This window comes from Pseudophryne corroboree, chromosome 10, assembly GCF_028390025.1.
Source record: "Pseudophryne corroboree isolate aPseCor3 chromosome 10, aPseCor3.hap2, whole genome shotgun sequence".
NCBI classification, from domain to species: Eukaryota; Metazoa; Chordata; class Amphibia; order Anura; family Myobatrachidae; genus Pseudophryne; species Pseudophryne corroboree.
Genome location: NC_086453.1, coordinates 168,188,560 through 168,210,393, shown reverse-complemented (window position 1 = coordinate 168,210,393; position 21,834 = coordinate 168,188,560). Strand labels below are relative to the sequence as shown.

At 50.1% G+C, this 21,834-nt stretch overlaps 32 non-coding genes and 6 pseudogenes across 32 annotated transcripts; all 38 read left to right on the top strand.

Moving 5' to 3' along the window:
• Positions 1-329: 329 nt before the first annotated feature.
• Positions 330-493, top strand: LOC134967372 (U1 spliceosomal RNA). The gene has a single exon (XR_010188862.1). It is a non-coding gene; the product is annotated as a U1 spliceosomal RNA (small nuclear RNA).
• Positions 494-645: 152 nt separating this feature from the next.
• LOC134967651 (U1 spliceosomal RNA) lies at positions 646-787 on the top strand (annotated as a pseudogene).
• A 695-nt stretch (positions 788-1,482) lies between these two features.
• Positions 1,483-1,646, top strand: LOC134967389 (U1 spliceosomal RNA). The gene has a single exon (XR_010188877.1). It is a non-coding gene; the product is annotated as a U1 spliceosomal RNA (small nuclear RNA).
• A 152-nt stretch (positions 1,647-1,798) lies between these two features.
• LOC134967680 (U1 spliceosomal RNA) lies at positions 1,799-1,961 on the top strand. Its single transcript, XR_010189095.1, has one exon. It is a non-coding gene; the product is annotated as a U1 spliceosomal RNA (small nuclear RNA).
• Positions 1,962-2,632: 671 nt separating this feature from the next.
• LOC134967370 (U1 spliceosomal RNA) lies at positions 2,633-2,796 on the top strand. Its single transcript, XR_010188861.1, has one exon. It is a non-coding gene; the product is annotated as a U1 spliceosomal RNA (small nuclear RNA).
• A 152-nt stretch (positions 2,797-2,948) lies between these two features.
• On the top strand, positions 2,949-3,111 carry LOC134967577 (U1 spliceosomal RNA). Its single transcript, XR_010189030.1, has one exon. It is a non-coding gene; the product is annotated as a U1 spliceosomal RNA (small nuclear RNA).
• A 673-nt stretch (positions 3,112-3,784) lies between these two features.
• LOC134967531 (U1 spliceosomal RNA) lies at positions 3,785-3,948 on the top strand. The gene has a single exon (XR_010188993.1). It is a non-coding gene; the product is annotated as a U1 spliceosomal RNA (small nuclear RNA).
• A 152-nt stretch (positions 3,949-4,100) lies between these two features.
• Positions 4,101-4,263, top strand: LOC134967554 (U1 spliceosomal RNA). The gene has a single exon (XR_010189011.1). It is a non-coding gene; the product is annotated as a U1 spliceosomal RNA (small nuclear RNA).
• A 674-nt stretch (positions 4,264-4,937) lies between these two features.
• Positions 4,938-5,101, top strand: LOC134967388 (U1 spliceosomal RNA). The gene has a single exon (XR_010188876.1). It is a non-coding gene; the product is annotated as a U1 spliceosomal RNA (small nuclear RNA).
• Positions 5,102-5,253: 152 nt separating this feature from the next.
• LOC134967677 (U1 spliceosomal RNA) lies at positions 5,254-5,416 on the top strand. The gene has a single exon (XR_010189094.1). It is a non-coding gene; the product is annotated as a U1 spliceosomal RNA (small nuclear RNA).
• Positions 5,417-6,087: 671 nt separating this feature from the next.
• Positions 6,088-6,251, top strand: LOC134967369 (U1 spliceosomal RNA). The gene has a single exon (XR_010188860.1). It is a non-coding gene; the product is annotated as a U1 spliceosomal RNA (small nuclear RNA).
• Positions 6,252-6,403: 152 nt separating this feature from the next.
• LOC134967650 (U1 spliceosomal RNA) lies at positions 6,404-6,545 on the top strand (annotated as a pseudogene).
• A 695-nt stretch (positions 6,546-7,240) lies between these two features.
• Positions 7,241-7,404, top strand: LOC134967387 (U1 spliceosomal RNA). The gene has a single exon (XR_010188875.1). It is a non-coding gene; the product is annotated as a U1 spliceosomal RNA (small nuclear RNA).
• Positions 7,405-7,556: 152 nt separating this feature from the next.
• Positions 7,557-7,719, top strand: LOC134967676 (U1 spliceosomal RNA). Its single transcript, XR_010189093.1, has one exon. It is a non-coding gene; the product is annotated as a U1 spliceosomal RNA (small nuclear RNA).
• A 671-nt stretch (positions 7,720-8,390) lies between these two features.
• Positions 8,391-8,554, top strand: LOC134967367 (U1 spliceosomal RNA). Its single transcript, XR_010188859.1, has one exon. It is a non-coding gene; the product is annotated as a U1 spliceosomal RNA (small nuclear RNA).
• A 152-nt stretch (positions 8,555-8,706) lies between these two features.
• LOC134967658 (U1 spliceosomal RNA) lies at positions 8,707-8,848 on the top strand (annotated as a pseudogene).
• Positions 8,849-9,543: 695 nt separating this feature from the next.
• On the top strand, positions 9,544-9,707 carry LOC134967386 (U1 spliceosomal RNA). Its single transcript, XR_010188874.1, has one exon. It is a non-coding gene; the product is annotated as a U1 spliceosomal RNA (small nuclear RNA).
• Positions 9,708-9,859: 152 nt separating this feature from the next.
• LOC134967675 (U1 spliceosomal RNA) lies at positions 9,860-10,022 on the top strand. The gene has a single exon (XR_010189092.1). It is a non-coding gene; the product is annotated as a U1 spliceosomal RNA (small nuclear RNA).
• Positions 10,023-10,693: 671 nt separating this feature from the next.
• Positions 10,694-10,857, top strand: LOC134967366 (U1 spliceosomal RNA). The gene has a single exon (XR_010188858.1). It is a non-coding gene; the product is annotated as a U1 spliceosomal RNA (small nuclear RNA).
• Positions 10,858-11,009: 152 nt separating this feature from the next.
• LOC134967657 (U1 spliceosomal RNA) lies at positions 11,010-11,151 on the top strand (annotated as a pseudogene).
• A 695-nt stretch (positions 11,152-11,846) lies between these two features.
• Positions 11,847-12,010, top strand: LOC134967289 (U1 spliceosomal RNA). Its single transcript, XR_010188795.1, has one exon. It is a non-coding gene; the product is annotated as a U1 spliceosomal RNA (small nuclear RNA).
• Positions 12,011-12,162: 152 nt separating this feature from the next.
• LOC134967547 (U1 spliceosomal RNA) lies at positions 12,163-12,325 on the top strand. Its single transcript, XR_010189006.1, has one exon. It is a non-coding gene; the product is annotated as a U1 spliceosomal RNA (small nuclear RNA).
• A 673-nt stretch (positions 12,326-12,998) lies between these two features.
• Positions 12,999-13,162, top strand: LOC134967536 (U1 spliceosomal RNA). Its single transcript, XR_010188997.1, has one exon. It is a non-coding gene; the product is annotated as a U1 spliceosomal RNA (small nuclear RNA).
• A 152-nt stretch (positions 13,163-13,314) lies between these two features.
• On the top strand, positions 13,315-13,477 carry LOC134967553 (U1 spliceosomal RNA). Its single transcript, XR_010189010.1, has one exon. It is a non-coding gene; the product is annotated as a U1 spliceosomal RNA (small nuclear RNA).
• A 675-nt stretch (positions 13,478-14,152) lies between these two features.
• On the top strand, positions 14,153-14,316 carry LOC134967339 (U1 spliceosomal RNA). The gene has a single exon (XR_010188835.1). It is a non-coding gene; the product is annotated as a U1 spliceosomal RNA (small nuclear RNA).
• A 152-nt stretch (positions 14,317-14,468) lies between these two features.
• On the top strand, positions 14,469-14,610 carry LOC134967649 (U1 spliceosomal RNA; annotated as a pseudogene).
• A 695-nt stretch (positions 14,611-15,305) lies between these two features.
• On the top strand, positions 15,306-15,469 carry LOC134967449 (U1 spliceosomal RNA). Its single transcript, XR_010188926.1, has one exon. It is a non-coding gene; the product is annotated as a U1 spliceosomal RNA (small nuclear RNA).
• A 152-nt stretch (positions 15,470-15,621) lies between these two features.
• Positions 15,622-15,784, top strand: LOC134967674 (U1 spliceosomal RNA). Its single transcript, XR_010189091.1, has one exon. It is a non-coding gene; the product is annotated as a U1 spliceosomal RNA (small nuclear RNA).
• A 671-nt stretch (positions 15,785-16,455) lies between these two features.
• LOC134967295 (U1 spliceosomal RNA) lies at positions 16,456-16,619 on the top strand. Its single transcript, XR_010188800.1, has one exon. It is a non-coding gene; the product is annotated as a U1 spliceosomal RNA (small nuclear RNA).
• Positions 16,620-16,771: 152 nt separating this feature from the next.
• On the top strand, positions 16,772-16,935 carry LOC134967663 (U1 spliceosomal RNA). Its single transcript, XR_010189083.1, has one exon. It is a non-coding gene; the product is annotated as a U1 spliceosomal RNA (small nuclear RNA).
• Positions 16,936-17,606: 671 nt separating this feature from the next.
• Positions 17,607-17,770, top strand: LOC134967385 (U1 spliceosomal RNA). Its single transcript, XR_010188873.1, has one exon. It is a non-coding gene; the product is annotated as a U1 spliceosomal RNA (small nuclear RNA).
• A 152-nt stretch (positions 17,771-17,922) lies between these two features.
• Positions 17,923-18,064, top strand: LOC134967648 (U1 spliceosomal RNA; annotated as a pseudogene).
• A 685-nt stretch (positions 18,065-18,749) lies between these two features.
• On the top strand, positions 18,750-18,913 carry LOC134967319 (U1 spliceosomal RNA). The gene has a single exon (XR_010188819.1). It is a non-coding gene; the product is annotated as a U1 spliceosomal RNA (small nuclear RNA).
• A 152-nt stretch (positions 18,914-19,065) lies between these two features.
• On the top strand, positions 19,066-19,229 carry LOC134967673 (U1 spliceosomal RNA). The gene has a single exon (XR_010189090.1). It is a non-coding gene; the product is annotated as a U1 spliceosomal RNA (small nuclear RNA).
• A 671-nt stretch (positions 19,230-19,900) lies between these two features.
• Positions 19,901-20,064, top strand: LOC134967535 (U1 spliceosomal RNA). The gene has a single exon (XR_010188996.1). It is a non-coding gene; the product is annotated as a U1 spliceosomal RNA (small nuclear RNA).
• Positions 20,065-20,216: 152 nt separating this feature from the next.
• LOC134967661 (U1 spliceosomal RNA) lies at positions 20,217-20,380 on the top strand. Its single transcript, XR_010189081.1, has one exon. It is a non-coding gene; the product is annotated as a U1 spliceosomal RNA (small nuclear RNA).
• Positions 20,381-21,051: 671 nt separating this feature from the next.
• On the top strand, positions 21,052-21,215 carry LOC134967318 (U1 spliceosomal RNA). Its single transcript, XR_010188818.1, has one exon. It is a non-coding gene; the product is annotated as a U1 spliceosomal RNA (small nuclear RNA).
• Positions 21,216-21,367: 152 nt separating this feature from the next.
• On the top strand, positions 21,368-21,530 carry LOC134967786 (U1 spliceosomal RNA). Its single transcript, XR_010189162.1, has one exon. It is a non-coding gene; the product is annotated as a U1 spliceosomal RNA (small nuclear RNA).
• The last annotated feature ends 304 nt before the right edge of the window (positions 21,531-21,834 follow it).

The following is a 21,834-nucleotide window of genomic DNA, read 5'->3' as shown; positions in this document are numbered from 1 at the left end:
ATGCCCTGCATACCCCTTTTCTCTTTTCATATGCAGATGAGGGTTCCAGCCAACTTTGGCCCACTGCTTGGATGACATCACCGTATGCAAATCCGTCTTCTGCAGACCTTCACCCAGGAATGCTTTTACTAGTTGTTGCATTTGGTTTGTTGTTTGGGGGTGCTTCAGTATTAGGCAGCCTTTTGCCCTCCCATGTTCATCTGAAAATATGTGTTCTCCCTGCAGTTGTTGTCCCCAGATGAGAGTTCCCTTGTGCTGCCTCAGTTGAATCTCCTTTACTTGACAGAGATGTGCCAGAGCAGCGGCCCTCCCCAGCCCTATCCCAAATCATACTTATTTTGCATAGGGGATACCATGGTCATGAAGATTGTTCTCCCAGGGTGAGGTTCATTCATTGCATTCTGGGTATGCTGACCCCTGTGATTTCCCCAAATGTGGGAAACTCGACTGCATTATTTGTGGTAGTGGGGGACTGTGTTTGTGCTTTCCTCTGGTCAGCTCTGGTAAAAGTCAGATTTCTTTGTCTCAGATCTTCCTCTAGCCTTGTTCTTCTTTCGAGAGTTCCCTTGTGCTGCCTCAGTTGGATCTCCTTCACTTGACAGGGGGGTACCCGAGCAGCGACCCTCCCCAGCTCTAGCCCAACTCCTACTTACCTGCCAGGTGAGATACTATGATCATGAAGGTGCTTCTCCCAGGGCAAGGCTCACCCATTGCACTCTGGGTGTGCTGCTCCTGCGATTTCCCCAAATGTGGGAAACTTGACTGCATAATTTGTGTTTCCCCTGGTCGGCTCTCATATAATTCAGATCTCTTTGTCTCAGGTCTCTCTCCAGCCTAGTTTGCTGTCTGTTTCCACTTCCTTTTTCTTGAGCCCCTCCCTTCTATACCCTTGTGCACTATCCTGACTTCTCCTCCTGTCTGCTTACTTTGTGCCTTCCGATGCACAATGCAAACTACAGGTAGTGCTGCAGGGCCCACACCCTTTTACTTGCCTTACAGAGCAGCTCTGGAGCTGTTACAGTGCCAAGCTGCTGCAAGAAATCAGCTTGAATGCTTCAGGGGCTGGGGCATGGCCAACATGAGCCCCACACCGAAGGAGGGTGGAGGTATTTAATGCGAACTAAGGGTCATCCAAGCGCCGCAAAAGGCCGCCATGCCCTGCATACCCCTTTTCTCTTTTCATATGCAGATGAGGGTTCCAGACAACTTTGGCCCACTGCTTGGATGACATCACTGTATGCAAATCCGTCTTCTGGAGACCTTCCCCCAGGAATGCTTGTACTAGTTGTTGCATTTGGTTTGTTGTTTGGGGGTGCTTCAGTATTAGGCAGCCTTCTGCCCTCCCATGTTCATCTGAAAATATGTGTTCTCCCGGCAGTTGTTGTCCCCAGATGAGAGTTCCCTTGTGCTGCCTCAGTTGAATCTCCTTTACTTGACAGAGATGTGCCTGAGCAGCGGCCCTCCCCAGCCCTATCCCAAATCATACTTATTTTGCATAGGAGATACCATGGTCATAAAGATTGTTCTCCCAGGGTGAGGTTCATTCATTGCATTCTGGGTATGCTGACCCCTGTGATTTCCCCAAATGTGGGAAACTCAACTGCATTATTTGTGGTAGTGGGGGACTGTGTTTGTGTTTTCCTCTGGTCAGCTCTGGTAAAAGTCAGATTTCTTTGTCTCAGATCTTCCTCTAGCCTTGTTCTTCTTTCGAGAGTTCCATTGTGCTGCCTCAGTTTGATCTCCTTCACTTGACAGGGGGGTACCCGAGCAGCGACCCTCCCCAGCTCTAGCCCAACTCCTACATACCTGCCAGGTGAGATACTATGATCATGAAGGTGCTTCTCCCAGGGCAAGGCTCACCCATTGCACTCTGGGTGTGCTGCTCCTGCGATTTCCCCAAATGTGGGAAACTTGACTGCATAATTTGTGTTTCCCCTGGTCGGCTCTCGTATAATTCAGATCTCTTTGTCTCAGGTCTCTCTCCAGCCTAGTTTGCTGTCTGTTTCCACTTCTCTTTTCTTGAGCCGCTCCCTTCTATGCCCTTGCGCACTATCCTGACTTCTCCCGTCTACTTACTTTGTGCCTTCCAACGCACAATGCGAACTACAGGTAGTGCTGCAGGGCCCACACCCTATTACTTGCCTTACAGAGCAGCTCTGGAGCTGTTATAGTGCCCAGCTGCTGCAAGAAATCAGCTTGAATGCTTCAGGGGCTGGGGCATAGCCAACATGAGCCCCACACCGAAGGAGGGTGGAGGTGTTTAATGCGAACTAGGGGTCATTCAAGCGCCGCAAAAGGCCGCCATGCCCTGCATACCCCTTTTCTCTTTTCATATGCAGATGAGGGTTCCAGCCAACTTTGGCCCACTGCTTGGATGACATCACCGTATGCAAATCCGTCTTCTGCAGACCTTCACCCAGGAATGCTTTTACTAGTTGTTGCATTTGGTTTGTTGTTTGGGGGTGCTTCAGTATTAGGCAGCCTTTTGCCCTCCCATGTTCATCTGAAAATATGTGTTCTCCCTGCAGTTGTTGTCCCCAGATGAGAGTTCCCTTGTGCTGCCTCAGTTGAATCTCCTTTACTTGACAGAGATGTGCCAGAGCAGCGGCCCTCCCCAGCCCTATCCCAAATCATACTTATTTTGCATAGGGGATACCATGGTCATGAAGATTGTTCTCCCAGGGTGAGGTTCATTCATTGCATTCTGGGTATGCTGACCCCTGTGATTTCCCCAAATGTGGGAAACTCGACTGCATTATTTGTGGTAGTGGGGGACTGTGTTTGTGCTTTCCTCTGGTCAGCTCTGGTAAAAGTCAGATTTCTTTGTCTCAGATTTTCCTCTAGCCTTGTTCTTCTTTCGAGAGTTCCCTTGTGCTGCCTCAGTTGGATCTCCTTCACTTTACAGGGGGGTACCCGAGCAGCGACCCTCCCCAGCTCTCGCCCAACTCCTACTTACCTGCCAGGTGAGATACTATGATCATGAAGGTGCTTCTCCCAGGGCAAGGCTCACCCATTGCACTCTGGGTGTGCTGCTCCTGCGATTTCCCCAAATGTGGGAAACTTGACTGCATAATTTGTGTTTCCCCTGGTCGGCTCTCGTATAATTCAGATCTCTTTCTCTCAGGTCTCTCTCCAGCCTAGTTTGCTGTCTGTTTCCACTTCTCTTTTCTTGAGCCGCTCCCTTCTATGCCCTTGCGCACTATCCTGACTTCTCCTCCTTCTGCTTACTTTGAGCCTTCCAACGCACAATGCGAACTACAGGTAGTGCTGCAGGGCCCACACCCTTTTACTTGCCTTACAGAGCAGCTCTGGAGCTGTTACAGTGCCCAGCTGCTGCAAGAAATCAGCTTGAATGCTTCAGGGGCTGGGGCATAGCCAACATGAGCCCCACACCGAAGGAGGGTGGAGGTGTTTAATGCAAACTAGGAGTCAGCCAAGTGCCGCAAAAGGACACCATGCCCTGCACGCCCCTTTTCTCTTTTCATATGCAGACGAGGGTTGAAGCCAACTTTGACCCACTGCTTGGATGACATCACCATATGCAAATCTATCTGCTGCAGGCATTCCCCAAGGAATGCTTGCACTAGTTGTTGCATTTGGTTTGTTGTTTGGGGGTGCTTTAGTATTAGGCAGCCTTCTGCCCTCCCATGTTCATCTGAAAATATGTGTTCTCCCTGCAGTTGTTGTCCCCAGATGAGAGTTCCCTTGTGCTGCCTCAGTTGAATCTCCTTTACTTGACAGAGATGTGCCTGAGCAGCGGCCCTCCCCAGCTCTATCCCAAATCATACTTATTTTGCATAGGAGATACCATTGTCATGAAGATTGTTCTCCCAGGGTGCGGTTCATTCATTGCATTCTGGGTATGCGGACCCCTGTGATTTCCCCAAATGTGGGAAACTCGACTGCATTATTTGTGGTAGTGGTGGACTATGTTTGTGCTTTCCTCTGGTCAGCTCTGGTAAAAGTCAGATTTCTTTGTCTCAGATCTTCCTCTAGTCCTGTTCTTCTTTCGAGAGTTCCTTTGTGCTGCCTCAGTTGGATCTCCTTCACTTGACAGGGGGGTGCCCGAGCAGCGACCCTCCCCAGCTCTAGCCCAACTCCTACTTACCTGCCAGGTGAGATACTATGATCATGAAGGTGCTTCTCCCAGGGCAAGGCTCACCCATTGCACTCTGGGTGTGCTGCCCCTGCGATTTCCCCAAATGTGGGAAACTTGACTGCATAATTTGTGTTTCCCCTGGTCGGCTCTCGTATAATTCAGATCTCTTTGTCTCAGGTCTCTCTCCAGCCTAGTTTGCTGTCTGTTTCCACTTCTTTTTTCTTGAGCCCCTCCCTTCTATACCCTTGTGCACTATCCTGACTTCTCCTCCTGTCTGCTTACTTTGTGCCTTCCGATGCACAATGCAAACTACAGGTAGTGCTGCAGGGCCCACACCCTTTTACTTGCCTTACAGAGCAGCTCTGGAGCTGTTACAGTGCCAAGCTGCTGCAAGAAATCAGCTTGAATGCTTCAGGGGCTGGGGCATGGCCAACATGAGCCCCACACCGAAGGAGGGTGGAGGTATTTAATGCGAACTAAGGGTCATCCAAGCGCCGCAAAAGGCCGCCATGCCCTGCATACCCCTTTTCTCTTTTCATATGCAGATGAGGGTTCCAGACAACTTTGGCCCACTGCTTGGATGACATCACTGTATGCAAATCCGTCTTCTGGAGACCTTCCCCCAGGAATGCTTGTACTAGTTGTTGCATTTGGTTTGTTGTTTGGGGGTGCTTCAGTATTAGGCAGCCTTCTGCCCTCCCATGTTCATCTGAAAATATGTGTTCTCCCGGCAGTTGTTGTCCCCAGATGAGAGTTCCCTTGTGCTGCCTCAGTTGAATCTCCTTTACTTGACAGAGATGTGCCTGAGCAGCGGCCCTCCCCAGCCCTATCCCAAATCATACTTATTTTGCATAGGAGATACCATGGTCATAAAGATTGTTCTCCCAGGGTGAGGTTCATTCATTGCATTCTGGGTATGCTGACCCCTGTGATTTCCCCAAATGTGGGAAACTCAACTGCATTATTTGTGGTAGTGGGGGACTGTGTTTGTGTTTTCCTCTGGTCAGCTCTGGTAAAAGTCAGATTTCTTTGTCTCAGATCTTCCTCTAGCCTTGTTCTTCTTTCGAGAGTTCCATTGTGCTGCCTCAGTTTGATCTCCTTCACTTGACAGGGGGGTACCCGAGCAGCGACCCTCCCCAGCTCTAGCCCAACTCCTACATACCTGCCAGGTGAGATACTATGATCATGAAGGTGCTTCTCCCAGGGCAAGGCTCACCCATTGCACTCTGGGTGTGCTGCTCCTGCGATTTCCCCAAATGTGGGAAACTTGACTGCATAATTTGTGTTTCCCCTGGTCGGCTCTCGTATAATTCAGATCTCTTTGTCTCAGGTCTCTCTCCAGCCTAGTTTGCTGTCTGTTTCCACTTCTCTTTTCTTGAGCCGCTCCCTTCTATGCCCTTGCGCACTATCCTGACTTCTCCCGTCTACTTACTTTGTGCCTTCCAACGCACAATGCGAACTACAGGTAGTGCTGCAGGGCCCACACCCTATTACTTGCCTTACAGAGCAGCTCTGGAGCTGTTATAGTGCCCAGCTGCTGCAAGAAATCAGCTTGAATGCTTCAGGGGCTGGGGCATAGCCAACATGAGCCCCACACCGAAGGAGGGTGGAGGTGTTTAATGCGAACTAGGGGTCATTCAAGCGCCGCAAAAGGCCGCCATGCCCTGCATACCCCTTTTCTCTTTTCATATGCAGATGAGGGTTCCAGCCAACTTTGGCCCACTGCTTGGATGACATCACCGTATGCAAATCCGTCTTCTGCAGACCTTCACCCAGGAATGCTTTTACTAGTTGTTGCATTTGGTTTGTTGTTTGGGGGTGCTTCAGTATTAGGCAGCCTTTTGCCCTCCCATGTTCATCTGAAAATATGTGTTCTCCCTGCAGTTGTTGTCCCCAGATGAGAGTTCCCTTGTGCTGCCTCAGTTGAATCTCCTTTACTTGACAGAGATGTGCCAGAGCAGCGGCCCTCCCCAGCCCTATCCCAAATCATACTTATTTTGCATAGGGGATACCATGGTCATGAAGATTGTTCTCCCAGGGTGAGGTTCATTCATTGCATTCTGGGTATGCTGACCCCTGTGATTTCCCCAAATGTGGGAAACTCGACTGCATTATTTGTGGTAGTGGGGGACTGTGTTTGTGCTTTCCTCTGGTCAGCTCTGGTAAAAGTCAGATTTCTTTGTCTCAGATCTTCCTCTAGCCTTGTTCTTCTTTCGAGAGTTCCCTTGTGCTGCCTCAGTTGGATCTCCTTCACTTGACAGGGGGGTACCCGAGCAGCGACCCTCCCCAGCTCTAGCCCAACTCCTACTTACCTGCCAGGTGAGATACTATGATCATGAAGGTGCTTCTCCCAGGGCAAGGCTCACCCATTGCACTCTGGGTGTGCTGCTCCTGCGATTTCCCCAAATGTGGGAAACTTGACTGCATAATTTGTGTTTCCCCTGGTCGGCTCTCATATAATTCAGATCTCTTTGTCTCAGGTCTCTCTCCAGCCTAGTTTGCTGTCTGTTTCCACTTCCTTTTTCTTGAGCCCCTCCCTTCTATACCCTTGTGCACTATCCTGACTTCTCCTCCTGTCTGCTTACTTTGTGCCTTCCGATGCACAATGCAAACTACAGGTAGTGCTGCAGGGCCCACACCCTTTTACTTGCCTTACAGAGCAGCTCTGGAGCTGTTACAGTGCCAAGCTGCTGCAAGAAATCAGCTTGAATGCTTCAGGGGCTGGGGCATGGCCAACATGAGCCCCACACCGAAGGAGGGTGGAGGTATTTAATGCGAACTAAGGGTCATCCAAGCGCCGCAAAAGGCCGCCATGCCCTGCATACCCCTTTTCTCTTTTCATATGCAGATGAGGGTTCCAGACAACTTTGGCCCACTGCTTGGATGACATCACTGTATGCAAATCCGTCTTCTGGAGACCTTCCCCCAGGAATGCTTGTACTAGTTGTTGCATTTGGTTTGTTGTTTGGGGGTGCTTCAGTATTAGGCAGCCTTCTGCCCTCCCATGTTCATCTGAAAATATGTGTTCTCCCGGCAGTTGTTGTCCCCAGATGAGAGTTCCCTTGTGCTGCCTCAGTTGAATCTCCTTTACTTGACAGAGATGTGCCTGAGCAGCGGCCCTCCCCAGCCCTATCCCAAATCATACTTATTTTGCATAGGAGATACCATGGTCATAAAGATTGTTCTCCCAGGGTGAGGTTCATTCATTGCATTCTGGGTATGCTGACCCCTGTGATTTCCCCAAATGTGGGAAACTCAACTGCATTATTTGTGGTAGTGGGGGACTGTGTTTGTGTTTTCCTCTGGTCAGCTCTGGTAAAAGTCAGATTTCTTTGTCTCAGATCTTCCTCTAGCCTTGTTCTTCTTTCGAGAGTTCCATTGTGCTGCCTCAGTTTGATCTCCTTCACTTGACAGGGGGGTACCCGAGCAGCGACCCTCCCCAGCTCTAGCCCAACTCCTACATACCTGCCAGGTGAGATACTATGATCATGAAGGTGCTTCTCCCAGGGCAAGGCTCACCCATTGCACTCTGGGTGTGCTGCTCCTGCGATTTCCCCAAATGTGGGAAACTTGACTGCATAATTTGTGTTTCCCCTGGTCGGCTCTCGTATAATTCAGATCTCTTTGTCTCAGGTCTCTCTCCAGCCTAGTTTGCTGTCTGTTTCCACTTCTCTTTTCTTGAGCCGCTCCCTTCTATGCCCTTGCGCACTATCCTGACTTCTCCCGTCTACTTACTTTGTGCCTTCCAACGCACAATGCGAACTACAGGTAGTGCTGCAGGGCCCACACCCTATTACTTGCCTTACAGAGCAGCTCTGGAGCTGTTATAGTGCCCAGCTGCTGCAAGAAATCAGCTTGAATGCTTCAGGGGCTGGGGCATAGCCAACATGAGCCCCACACCGAAGGAGGGTGGAGGTGTTTAATGCGAACTAGGGGTCATTCAAGCGCCGCAAAAGGCCGCCATGCCCTGCATACCCCTTTTCTCTTTTCATATGCAGATGAGGGTTCCAGCCAACTTTGGCCCACTGCTTGGATGACATCACCGTATGCAAATCCGTCTTCTGCAGACCTTCACCCAGGAATGCTTTTACTAGTTGTTGCATTTGGTTTGTTGTTTGGGGGTGCTTCAGTATTAGGCAGCCTTTTGCCCTCCCATGTTCATCTGAAAATATGTGTTCTCCCTGCAGTTGTTGTCCCCAGATGAGAGTTCCCTTGTGCTGCCTCAGTTGAATCTCCTTTACTTGACAGAGATGTGCCAGAGCAGCGGCCCTCCCCAGCCCTATCCCAAATCATACTTATTTTGCATAGGGGATACCATGGTCATGAAGATTGTTCTCCCAGGGTGAGGTTCATTCATTGCATTCTGGGTATGCTGACCCCTGTGATTTCCCCAAATGTGGGAAACTCGACTGCATTATTTGTGGTAGTGGGGGACTGTGTTTGTGCTTTCCTCTGGTCAGCTCTGGTAAAAGTCAGATTTCTTTGTCTCAGATCTTCCTCTAGCCTTGCTCTTCTTTCGAGAGTTTCTTTGTGCTGCCTCAGTTGGATCTCCTTCACTTGACAGGGGGGTGCCCGAGCAGCGACCCTCCCCAGCTCTCGCCCAACTCCTACTTACCTGCCAGGTGAGATACTATGATCAGGAAGGTGCTTCTCCCAGGGCAAGGCTCACCCATTGCACTCTGGGTGTGCTGCCCCTGCGATTTCCCCAAATGTGGGAAACTTGACTGCATAATTTGTGTTTCCCCTGGTCGGCTCTCATATAATTCAGATCTCTTTGTCTCAGGTCTCTCTCCAGCCTAGTTTGCTGTCTGTTTCCACTTCTTTTTTCTTGAGCCCCTCCCTTCTATACCCTTGTGCACTATCCTGACTTCTCCTCCTGTCTGCTTACTTTGTGCCTTCCGATGCACAATGCAAACTACAGGTAGTGCTGCAGGGCCCACACCCTTTTACTTGCCTTACAGAGCAGCTCTGGAGCTGTTACAGTGCCAAGCTGCTGCAAGAAATCAGCTTGAATGCTTCAGGGGATGGGGCATGGCCAACATGAGCCCCACACCGAAGGAGGGTGGAGGTATTTAATGCGAACTAAGGGTCATCCAAGCGCCGCAAAAGGCCGCCATGCCCTGCATACCCCTTTTCTCTTTTCATATGCAGATGAGGGTTCCAGACAACTTTGGCCCACTGCTTGGATGACATCACTGTATGCAAATCCGTCTTCTGGAGACCTTCCCCCAGGAATGCTTGTACTAGTTGTTGCATTTGGTTTGTTGTTTGGGGGTGCTTCAGTATTAGGCAGCCTTCTGCCCTCCCATGTTCATCTGAAAATATGTGTTCTCCCGGCAGTTGTTGTCCCCAGATGAGAGTTCCCTTGTGCTGCCTCAGTTGAATCTCCTTTACTTGACAGAGATGTGCCTGAGCAGCGGCCCTCCCCAGCCCTATCCCAAATCATACTTATTTTGCATAGGAGATACCATGGTCATAAAGATTGTTCTCCCAGGGTGAGGTTCATTCATTGCATTCTGGGTATGCTGACCCCTGTGATTTCCCCAAATGTGGGAAACTCAACTGCATTATTTGTGGTAGTGGGGGACTGTGTTTGTGTTTTCCTCTGGTCAGCTCTGGTAAAAGTCAGATTTCTTTGTCTCAGATCTTCCTCTAGCCTTGTTCTTCTTTCGAGAGTTCCATTGTGCTGCCTCAGTTTGATCTCCTTCACTTGACAGGGGGGTACCCGAGCAGCGACCCTCCCCAGCTCTAGCCCAACTCCTACATACCTGCCAGGTGAGATACTATGATCATGAAGGTGCTTCTCCCAGGGCAAGGCTCACCCATTGCACTCTGGGTGTGCTGCTCCTGCGATTTCCCCAAATGTGGGAAACTTGACTGCATAATTTGTGTTTCCCCTGGTCGGCTCTCGTATAATTCAGATCTCTTTGTCTCAGGTCTCTCTCCAGCCTAGTTTGCTGTCTGTTTCCACTTCTCTTTTCTTGAGCCGCTCCCTTCTATGCCCTTGCGCACTATCCTGACTTCTCCCGTCTACTTACTTTGTGCCTTCCAACGCACAATGCGAACTACAGGTAGTGCTGCAGGGCCCACACCCTATTACTTGCCTTACAGAGCAGCTCTGGAGCTGTTATAGTGCCCAGCTGCTGCAAGAAATCAGCTTGAATGCTTCAGGGGCTGGGGCATAGCCAACATGAGCCCCACACCGAAGGAGGGTGGAGGTGTTTAATGCGAACTAGGGGTCATTCAAGCGCCGCAAAAGGCCGCCATGCCCTGCATACCCCTTTTCTCTTTTCATATGCAGATGAGGGTTCCAGCCAACTTTGGCCCACTGCTTGGATGACATCACCGTATGCAAATCCGTCTTCTGCAGACCTTCACCCAGGAATGCTTTTACTAGTTGTTGCATTTGGTTTGTTGTTTGGGGGTGCTTCAGTATTAGGCAGCCTTTTGCCCTCCCATGTTCATCTGAAAATATGTGTTCTCCCTGCAGTTGTTGTCCCCAGATGAGAGTTCCCTTGTGCTGCCTCAGTTGAATCTCCTTTACTTGACAGAGATGTGCCAGAGCAGCGGCCCTCCCCAGCCCTATCCCAAATCATACTTATTTTGCATAGGGGATACCATGGTCATGAAGATTGTTCTCCCAGGGTGAGGTTCATTCATTGCATTCTGGGTATGCTGACCCCTGTGATTTCCCCAAATGTGGGAAACTCGACTGCATTATTTGTGGTAGTGGGGGACTGTGTTTGTGCTTTCCTCTGGTCAGCTCTGGTAAAAGTCAGATTTCTTTGTCTCAGATCTTCCTCTAGCCTTGTTCTTCTTTCGAGAGTTCCCTTGTGCTGCCTCAGTTGGATCTCCTTCACTTGACAGGGGGGTACCCGAGCAGCGACCCTCCCCAGCTCTAGCCCAACTCCTACTTACCTGCCAGGTGAGATACTATGATCAGGAAGGTGCTTCTCCCAGGGCAAGGCTCACCCATTGCACTCTGGGTGTGCTGCCCCTGCGATTTCCCCAAATGTGGGAAACTTGACTGCATAATTTGTGTTTCCCCTGGTCGGCTCTCATATAATTCAGATCTCTTTGTCTCAGGTCTCTCTCCAGCCTAGTTTGCTGTCTGTTTCCACTTCTTTTTTCTTGAGCCCCTACCTTTTATACCCTTGTGCACTATCCTGACTTCTCCTCCTGTCTGCTTACTTTGTGTCTTCCAATACACAATGCATACTACAGGTAGTGCTGCAGGGCCCACACCCTTTTACTTGCCTTACAGAGCAGCTCTGGAGCTGTTACAGTGCCAAGCTGCTGCAAGAAATCAGCTTGAATGCTTCAGGGGATGGGGCATGGCCAACATGAGCCCCACACCGAAGGAGGGTGGGGGTGTTTAATGCAAACTAAGGGTCATCCAAGCGCCGCAAAAGGCCGCCATGCCCTGCATACCCCTTTTCTCTTTTCATATGCAGATGAGGGTTCCAGCCAACTTTGGCCCACTGCTTGGATGACATCACCGTATGCAAATCCGTCTTCTGCAGAACTTCCCCCAGGAATGCTTGTACTAGTTGTTGCATTTGGTTTGTTGTTTGGGGGTGCTTCAGTATTAGGCAGCCTTCTGCCCTCCCATGTTCATCTGAAAATATGTGTTCTCTCTGCAGTTGTTGTCCCCAGATGAGAGTTCCCTTGTGCTGCCTCAGTTGAATCTCCTTTACTTGACAGAGATGTGCATGAGCAGCGGCCCTCCCCAGCCCTATCCCAAATCATACTTATTTGGCATAGGAGATACCATGGTCATGAAGATTGTTCTCCCAGGGTGAGGTTCATTCATTGCATTTTGGGTATGCTGACCCCTGTGATTTCCCCAAATGTGGGAAACTCGACTGCATTATTTGTGGTAGTGGGGGACTGTGTTTGTGCTTTCCTCTGGTCAGCTCTGGTAAAAGTCAGATTTCTTTGTCTCAGATTTTCCTCTAGCCTTGTTCTTCTTTCGAGAGTTCCCTTGTGCTGCCTCAGTTGGATCTCCTTCACTTTACAGGGGGGTACCCGAGCAGCGACCCTCCCCAGCTCTCGCCCAACTCCTACTTACCTGCCAGGTGAGATACTATGATCATGAAGGTGCTTCTCCCAGGGCAAGGCTCACCCATTGCACTCTGGGTGTGCTGCTCCTGCGATTTCCCCAAATGTGGGAAACTTGACTGCATAATTTGTGTTTCCCCTGGTTGGCTCTCGTATTATTCAGATCTCTTTCTCTCAGTTCTCTCTCCAGCCTAGTTTGCTGTCTGTTTCCACTTCTCTTTTCTTGAGCCGCTCCCTTCTATGCCCTTGCGCACTATCCTGACTTCTCCTCCTTCTGCTTACTTTGAGCCTTCCAACGCACAATGCGAACTACAGGTAGTGCTGCAGGGCCCACACCCTTTTACTTGCCTTACAGAGCAGCTCTGGAGCTGTTACAGTGCCCAGCTGCTGCAAGTAATCAGCTTGAATGCTTCAGGGGCTGGGGCATAGCCAACATGAGCCCCACACCGAAGGAGGGTGGAGGTGTTTAATGCAAACTAGGAGTCAGCCAAGTGCCGCAAAAGGCCGCCATGCCCTGCACGCCCCTTTTCTCTTTTCATATGCAGACGAGGGTTGAAGCCAACTTTGACCCACTGCTTGGATGACATCACCATATGCAAATCTATCTGCTGCAGGCATTCCCCAAGGAATGCTTGCACTAGTTGTTGCATTTGGTTTGTTGTTTGGGGGTGCTTTAGTATTAGGCAGCCTTCTGCCCTCCCATGTTCATCTGAAAATATGTGTTCTCCCTGCAGTTGTTGTCCCCAGATGAGAGTTCCCTTGTGCTGCCTCAGTTGAATCTCCTTTACTTGACAGAGATGTGCCTGAGCAGCGGCCCTCCCCAGCTCTATCCCAAATCATACTTATTTTGCATAGGAGATACCATTGTCATGAAGATTGTTCTCCCAGGGTGCGGTTCATTCATTGCATTCTGGGTATGCGGACCCCTGTGATTTCCCCTAATGTGGGAAACTCGACTGCATTATTTGTGGTAGTGGTGGACTATGTTTGTGCTTTCCTCTGGTCAGCTCTGGTAAAAGTCAGATTTCTTTGTCTCAGATCTTCCTCTAGTCTTGTTCTTCTTTCGAGAGTTCCTTTGTGCTGCCTCAGTTGGATCTCCTTCACTTGACAGGGGGGTGCCCGAGCAGCGACCCTCCCCAGCTCTAGCCCAACTCCTACTTACCTGCCAGGTGAGATACTATGATCATGAAGGTGCTTCTCCCAGGGCAAGGCTCACCCATTGCACTCTGGGTGTGCTGCCCCTGCGATTTCCCCAAATGTGGGAAACTTGACTGCATAATTTGTGTTTCCCCTGGTCGGCTCTCGTATAATTCAGATCTCTTTGTCTCAGGTCTCTCTCCAGCCTAGTTTGCTGTCTGTTTCCACTTCTTTTTTTCTTGAGCCCCTCCCTTCTATACCTTTGTGCACTATCCTGACTTCTCCTCCCGTCTGCTTACTTTGTGCCTTCCAACGCACAATGCGAACTACAGGTAGTGCTGCAGGGCCCACACCCTTTTACTTGCCTTACAGAGCAGCTCTGGAGCTGTTACAGTGCCCAGCTGCTGCAAGAAATCAGCTTGAATACTTCAGGGGCTGGGGCATAGCCAACATGAGCCCCACACCGAAGGAGTTTGGAGGTGTTTAATGCGAACTAGGGGTCATCCAAGCGCCGCAAAAGGCCGCCATGCCCTGCATACCCCTTTTCTCTTTTCATATGCAGATGAGGGTTCCAGCCAACTTTGGCCCACTGCTTGGATGACATCACTGTATGCAAATCCGTCTTCTGCAGACCTTCCCCCAGGAATGCTTGTACTAGTTGTTGCATTTGGTTTGTTGTTTGGGGGTGCTTCAGTATTAGGCAGCCTTCTGCCCTCTCACGTTCATCTGAAAATATGTGTTCTCCCTGCAGTTGTTGTCCCCAGATGAGAGTTCCCTTGTGCTGCCTCAGTTGAATCTCCTTTACTTGACAGAGATGTGCCTGAGCAGCGGCCCTCCCCAGCCCTATCCCAAATCATACTTATTTTGCATAGGAGATACCATGGTCATGAAGATTGTTCTCCCAGGGGGAGGTTCATTCATTGCATTCTGGGTATGCTGACCCCTGTGATTTCCCCAAATGTGGGAAACTCGACTGCATTATTTGTGGTAGTGGGGGACTGTGTTTGTGCTTTCCTCTGGTCAGCTCTGGTAAAAGTCAGATTTCTTTGTCTCAGATCTTCCTCTAGCCTTGTTCTTCTTTCGAGAGTTCCCTTGTGCTGCCTCAGTTGGATCTCCTTCACTTGACAGGGGGGTACCCGAGCAGCGACCCTCCCCAGCTCTAGCCCAACTCCTACTTACCTGCCAGGTGAGATACTATGATCATGAAGGTGCTTCTCCCAGGGCAAGGCTCACCCATTGCACTCTGGGTGTGCTGCTCCTGCGATTTCCCCAAATGTGGGAAACTTGACTGCATAATTTGTGTTTCCCCTGGTCGGCTCTCATATAATTCAGATCTCTTTGTCTCAGGTCTCTCTCCAGCCTAGTTTGCTGTCTGTTTCCACTTCCTTTTTCTTGAGCCCCTCCCTTCTATACCCTTGTGCACTATCCTGACTTCTCCTCCTGTCTGCTTACTTTGTGCCTACCGATGCACAATGCAAACTACAGGTAGTGCTGCAGGGCCCACACCCTTTTACTTGCCTTACAGAGCAGCTCTTGAGCTGTTACAGTGCCAAGCTGCTGCAAGAAATCAGCTTGAATGCTTCAGGGGCTGGGGCATGGCCAACATGAGCCCCACACCGAAGGAGGGTGGAGGTATTTAATACGAACTAAGAGTCATCCAAGCGCCGCAAAAGGCCGCCATGCCCTGCATACCCCTTTTCTCTTTTCATATGCAGATGAGGGTTCCAGCCAACTTTGGCCCACTGCTTGGATGACATCACTGTATGCAAATCCGTCTTCTGGAGACCTTCCCCCAGGAATGCTTGTACTAGTTGTTGCATTTGGTTTGTTGTTTGGGGGTGCTTCAGTATTAGGCAGCCTTCTGCCCTCCCATGTTCATCTGAAAATATGTGTTCTCCCGGCAGTTGTTGTCCCCAGATGAGAGTTCCCTTGTGCTGCCTCAGTTGAATCTCCTTTACTTGACAGAGATGTGCCTGAGCAGCGGCCCTCCCCAGCCCTATCCCAAATCATACTTATTTTGCATAGGAGATACCATGGTCATAAAGATTGTTCTCCCAGGGTGAGGTTCAATCATTGCATTCTGGGTATGCTGACCCCTGTGATTTCCCCAAATGTGGGAAACTCAACTGCATTATTTGTGGTAGTGGGGGACTGTGTTTGTGTTTTCCTTTGGTCAGCTCTGGTAAAAGTCAGATTTCTTTGTCTCAGATCTTCCTCTAGCCTTGTTCTTCTTTCGAGAGTTCCATTGTGCTGCCTCAGTTGGATCTCCTTCACTTGACAGGGGGGTACCCGAGCAGCGACCCTCCCCAGCTCTAGCCCAACTCCTACATACCTGCCAGGTGAGATACTATGATCATGAAGGTGCTTCTCCCAGGGCAAGGCTCACCCATTGCACTCTGGGTGTGCTGCTCCTGCGATTTCCCCAAATGTGGGAAACTTGACTGCATAATTTGTGTTTCCCCTGGTCGGCTCTCGTATAATTCAGATCTCTTTGTCTCAGGTCTCTCTCCAGCCTAGTTTGCTGTCTGTTTCCACTTCTGTTTTCTTGAGCCGCTCCCTTCTATGCCCTTGCGCACTATCCTGACTTCTCCTGTCTGCTTACTTTGTGCCTTCCAACGCACAATGCGAACTACAGGTAGTGCTGCAGGGCCCACACCCTTTTACTTGCCTTACAGAGCAGCTCTGGAGCTGTTACAGTGCCCAGCTGCTGCAAGAAATCAGCTTGAATGCTTCAGGGGCTGGGGCATAGCCAACATGAGCCCCACACCGAAGGAGGGTGGAGGTATTTACTGCGAACTAGGGGTCATCCAAGCGCCGCAAAAGGCCGCCATGCCCTGCATAACCCTTTTCTCTTTTCATATGCAGATGAGGGTTCCAGCCAACTTTGGCCCACTGCTTGGATGACATCACCGTATGCAAATCCGTCTTCTGCAGACCTTCTCCCAGGAATGATTTTACTAGTTGTTACATTTGGTTTGTTGTTTGGGGGTGCTTCAGTATTAGGCAGCCTTCTGCCCTCCCATGTTCATCTGAAAATATGTGTTCTCCCTGCAGTTGTTGTCCCCAGATGAGAGTTCCCTTGTGCTGCCTCAGTTGAATCTCCTTTACTTGACAGAGATGTGCCTGAGCAGCGGCCCTCCCCAGCCCTATCCCAAATCATACTTATTTTGCATAGGAGATACCATGGTCATGAAGATTGTTCTCCCAGGGTGAGGTTCATTCATTGCATTCTGGGTATGCTGACCCCTGTGATTTCCCCAAATGTGGGAAACTCAACTGCATTATTTGTGGTAGTGGGGGACTGTGTTTGTGCTTTCCTCTGGTCAGCTCTGGTAAAAGTCAGATTTCTTTGTCTCAGATCTTCCTCTAGCCTTGTTCTTTTTTCGAGAGTTTCCTTGTGCTGCCTCAGTTGGATCTCCTTCACTTGACAGGGGGGTGCCCGAGCAGCGACCCTCCCCAGCTCTAGCCCAACTCCTACTTACCTGCCAGGTGAGATACTATGATCAGGAAGGTGCTTCTCCCAGGGCAAGGCTCACCCATTGCACTCTGGGTGTGCTGCTTCTACGATTTCCCCAAATGTGGGACACTTGACTGCATAATTTGTGTTTCCTCTGGTCGGCTACTCGTATAATTCAGATCTCTTTGTCTCAGGTCTCTCTCCAGCCTAGTTTGCTGTCTGTTTCCACTTCTCTTTTCTTGAGCCGCTGCCTTCTATGCCCTTGTGCACTCTCCTGACTTCTCCTGTCTGCTTACTATGTGCTCTCCAACGCACAATGCAAACTACAGGTAGTGCTGCATGGCCCACACCATTTAACTTGCCTTTCAGAGCAGCTCTGGAGCTGTTACAGTGCCCAGCTGCTGCAAGAAATCAGCTTGAATGCTTCAGGGGCTGGGGCATAGCCAACATGAGCCCCACACCGAAGGAGGGTGGAGGTGTTTAATGTGAACTAGGGGTCATCCAAGCGCCGCAAAAGGCCGCCATGCCCTGCATACCCCTTTTCTCTTTTCATATGCAGATGAGGGTTCCAGCCAACTTTGGCCCACTGCTTGGATGACATCACAGTATGCAAATCCGTCTTCTGCAGACCTTCCCCCAGGAATGCTTGTACTAGTTGTTGCATTTGGTTTGTTGTTTGGGGGTGCTTCAGTATTAGGCAGCCTTCTGCCCTCCCATGTTCATCTGAAAATATGTGTTCTCCCGGCAGTTGTTGTCCCCAGATGAGAGTTCCCTTGTGCTGCCTCAGTTGAATCTCCTTTACTTGACAGAGATGTGCCTGAGCAGCGGCCCTCCCCAGCCCTATCCCAAATCATACTTATTTTGCATAGGAGATACCATGGTCATAAAGATTGTTCTCCCAGGGTGAGGTTCATTCATTGCATTCTGAGTATGCTGAACCCTGTGATTTCCCCAAATGTGGGAAACTCGACTGCATTATTTGTGGTAGTGGGGGACTGTGTTTGTGCTTTCCTCTGGTCAGCTCTGGTAAAAGTCAGATTTCTTTGTCTCAGATCTTCCTCTAGCCTTGTTCTTCTTTCGAGAGTTCCCTTGTGCTGCCTCAGTTGGATCTCCTTCACTTGACAGGGGGGTACCCGAGCAGCGACCCTCCCCAGCTCTAGCCCAACTCCTACTTACCTGCCAGGTGAGATACTATGATCATGAAGGTGCTTCTCCCAGGGCAAGGCTCACCCATTGCACTCTGGGTGTGCTGCTCCTGCGATTTCCCCAAATGTGGGAAACTTGACTGCATAATTTGTGTTTCCCCTGGTCGGCTCTCATATAATTCAGATCTCTTTGTCTCAGGTCTCTCTCCAGCCTAGTTTGCTGTCTGTTTCCACTTCCTTTTTCTTGAGCCCCTCCCTTCTATACCCTTGTGCACTATCCTGACTTCTCCTCCTGTCTGCTTACTTTGTGCCTTCCGATGCACAATGCAAACTACAGGTAATGCTGCAGGGCCCACACCCTTTTACTTGCCTTACAGAGCAGCTCTGGAGCTGTTACAGTGCCAAGCTGCTGCAAGAAATCAGCTTGAATGCTTCAGGGGCTGGGGCATGGCCAACATGAGCCCCACACCGAAGGAGGGTGGGGGTATTTAATTCGAACTAAGGGTCATCCAAGCGCCGCAAAAGGCCGCCATGCCCTGCACATCCCTTTTTTCTTTTCATATGCAGACGAGGGTTGAAGCCAACTGCTTGGATGACATCACCATATGCAAATCCATCTGCTGCAGGCCTTCCCCCAGGAATGCTTGCACTAGTTGTTGCATTTGGTTTGTTGTTTGGGGGTGCTTCAGTATTAGGCAGCCTTCTGCCCTCCCATGTTCATCTGAAAATATGTGTTCTCCCTGCAGTTGTTGTCCCCAGATGAGAGTTCCCTTGTGCTGCCTCAGTTGAATCTCCTTTACTTGACAGAGATGTGCCTGAGCAGCGGCCCTCCCCAGCCCTATCCCAAATCATACTTATTTTGCATAGGAGATACCATGGTCATGAAGATTGTTCTCCCAGGGTGAGGTTCATTCATTGCATTCTGGGTATGCTGACCCCTGTGATTTCCCCAAATGTGGGAAACTCGACTGCATTATTTGTGGTAGTGGGGGACTGTGTTTGTGCTTTCCTCTGGTCAGCTCTGGTAAAAGTCAGATTTCTTTGTCTCAGATCTTCCTCTAGCCTTGTTCTTCTTTCGAGAGTTCCATTGTGCTGCCTCAGTTTGATCTCCTTCACTTGACAGGGGGGTACCCGAGCAGCGACCCTCCCCAGCTCTAGCCCAACTCCTACATACCTGCCAGGTGAGATACTATGATCATTAAGGTGCTTCTCCCAGGGCAAGGCTCACCCATTGCACTCTGGGTGTGCTGCTCCATGCGATTTCCCCAAATGTGGGAAACTTGACTGCATAATTTGTGTTTCCCCTGGTCGGCTCTCGTATAATTCAGATCTCTTTGTCTCAGGTCTCTCTCCAGCCTAGTTTGCTGTCTGTTTCCACTTCTGTTTTCTTGAGCCGCTCCCTTCTATGCCCTTGTGCACTATCCTGACTTCTCCCGTCTGCTTACTTTGTGCCTTCCAACGCACAATGCGAACTACAGGTAGTGCTGCAGGGCCCACACCCTTTTACTTGCCTTACAGAGCAGCTCTGGAGCTGTTACAGTGCCAAGCTGCTGCAAGAAATCAGCTTGAATGCTTCAGGGGCTGGGGCATAGCCAACATGAGCCCCACACCGAAGGAGGGTGGAGGTATTTACTGTGAACTAGGGGTCATCCAAGCACCGCAAAAGGCCGCCATGCCCTGCATAACCCTTTTCTCTTTTCATATGCAGATGAGGGTTCCAGCCAACTTTGGCCCACTGCTTGGATGACATCACCGTATGCAAATCCGTCTTCTGCAGACCTTCTCCCAGGAATGCTTTTACTAGTTGTTACATTTGGTTTGTTGTTTGGGGGTGCTTCAGTATTAGGCAGCCTTCTGCCCTCCCATGTTCATCTGAAAATATGTGTTCTCCCTGCAGTTGTTGTCCCCGGATGAGAGTTCCCTTGTGCTGCCTCAGTTGAATCTCCTTTACTTGACAGAGATGTGCCTGAGCAGCGGCCCTCCCCAACCCTATCCCAAATCATACTTATTTTGTATAGGAGATACCATGGTCATGAAGATTGTTCTCCCATGGTGAGGTTCATTCATTGCATTCTGGGTATGCTGACCCCTGTGATTTCACCAAATGTGGGAAACTCGACTGCATTATTTGTGGTAGTGGGGGACTGTGTTTGTGCTTTTCTCTGGTCAGTTCTGGTAAAAGTCAGATTTCTTTGTCTCAGATCTTCCTCTAGCCTTGTTCTTTTTTTGAGAGTTTCCTTGTGCTGCCTCAGTTGGATCTCCTTCACTTGACAGGGGGGTGCCCGAGCAGCGACCCTCCCCAGCTCAAGCCCAACTCCTACTTACCTGCCAGGTGAGATACTATGATCAGGAAGGTGCTTCTCCCAGGGCAAGGCTCACCCATTGCACTCTGGGTGTGCTGCTCCTACGATTTCCCCAAATGTGGGACACTTGACTGCATTATTTGTGTTTCCTCTGGTCGGCTACTCGTATAATTCAGATCTCTTTGTTTAAGGTCTCTCTCCAGCCTAGTTTGCTGTCTGTTTCCACTTCTCTTTTCTTGAGCCCCTGCCTTCTATGCCCTTGTGCACTCTCCTGACTTCTCCTGTCTGCTTACTTTGTGCCTTCCAACGCACAATGCAAACTACAGGTAGTGCTGCAGGGCCAACACCCTTTTACTTGCCTTACAGAGCAGCTCTGGAGCTGTTACAGTGCCCAGCTGCTGCAAGAAATCAGCTTGAATGCTTCAGGGGCTGGGGCATAGCAAACATGAGCCCCACACCGAAGGAGGGTGGAGGTGTTTAATGCGAACTAGGGGTCATCCAAGCGCCGCAAAAGGCCGCCATGCCCTGCATAACCCTTTTCTCTTTTCATATGCAGATGAGGGTTCCAGCCAACTTTGGCCCACTGCTTGGATGACATCACCGTATGCAAATCCGTCTTCTGCAGACCTTCACCCAGGAATGCTTTTACTAGTTGTTGCATTTGGTTTGTTGTTTGGGGGTGCTTCAGTATTAGGCAGCCTTCTGCCCTCCCATGTTCATCTGAAAATATGTGTTCTCCCTGCAGTTGTTGTCCCCAGATGAGAGTTCCCTTGTGCTGCCTCAGTTGAATCTCCTTTACTTGACAGAGATGTGCCAGAGCAGCGGCCCTCCCCAGCCCTATCCCAAATCATACTTATTTTGCATAGGAGATACCATGGTCATGAAGATTGTTCTCCCAGGGTGAGGTTCATTCATTGCATTCTGGGTATGCTGACCCCTGTGATTTCCCCAAATGTGGGAAACTCGACTGCATTATTTGTGGTAGTGGGGGACTGTGTTTGTGCTTTCCTCTGGTCAGCTCTGGTAAAAGTCAGATTTCTTTGTCTCAGATCTTCCTCTAGCCTTGTTCTTCTTTCGAGAGTTTCTTTGTGCTGCCTCAGTTGGATCTCCTTCACTTGACAGGGGGGTGCCCGAGCAGCGACCCTCCCCAGCTCTCGCCCAACTCCTACTTACCTGCCAGGTGAGATACTATGATCAGGAAGGTGCTTCTCCCAGTTCAAGGCTCACCCATTGCACTCTGGGTGTGCTTCCCCTGTGATTTCCCCAAATGTGGGAAACTTGACTGCATAATTTGTGTTTCCCCTGGTCGGCTCTCGTATAATTCAGATCTCTTTGTCTCAGGTCTCTCTCCAGCCTAGTTTGCTGTCTGTTTCCACTTCTTTTTTCTTGAGCCCCTACCTTTTATACTCTTGTGCACTATCCTGACTTCTCCTCCCATCTGCTTACTTTGTGTCTTCCAATGCACAATGCAAACTACAGGTAGTGCTGCAGGGCCCACACCCTTTTACTTGCCTTACAGAGCAGCTCTGGAGCTGTTACAGTGCCAAGCTGCTGCAAGAAATCAGCTTGAATGCTTCAGGGGATGGGGCATGGCCAACATGAGCCCCACACCGAAGGAGGGTGGGGGTGTTT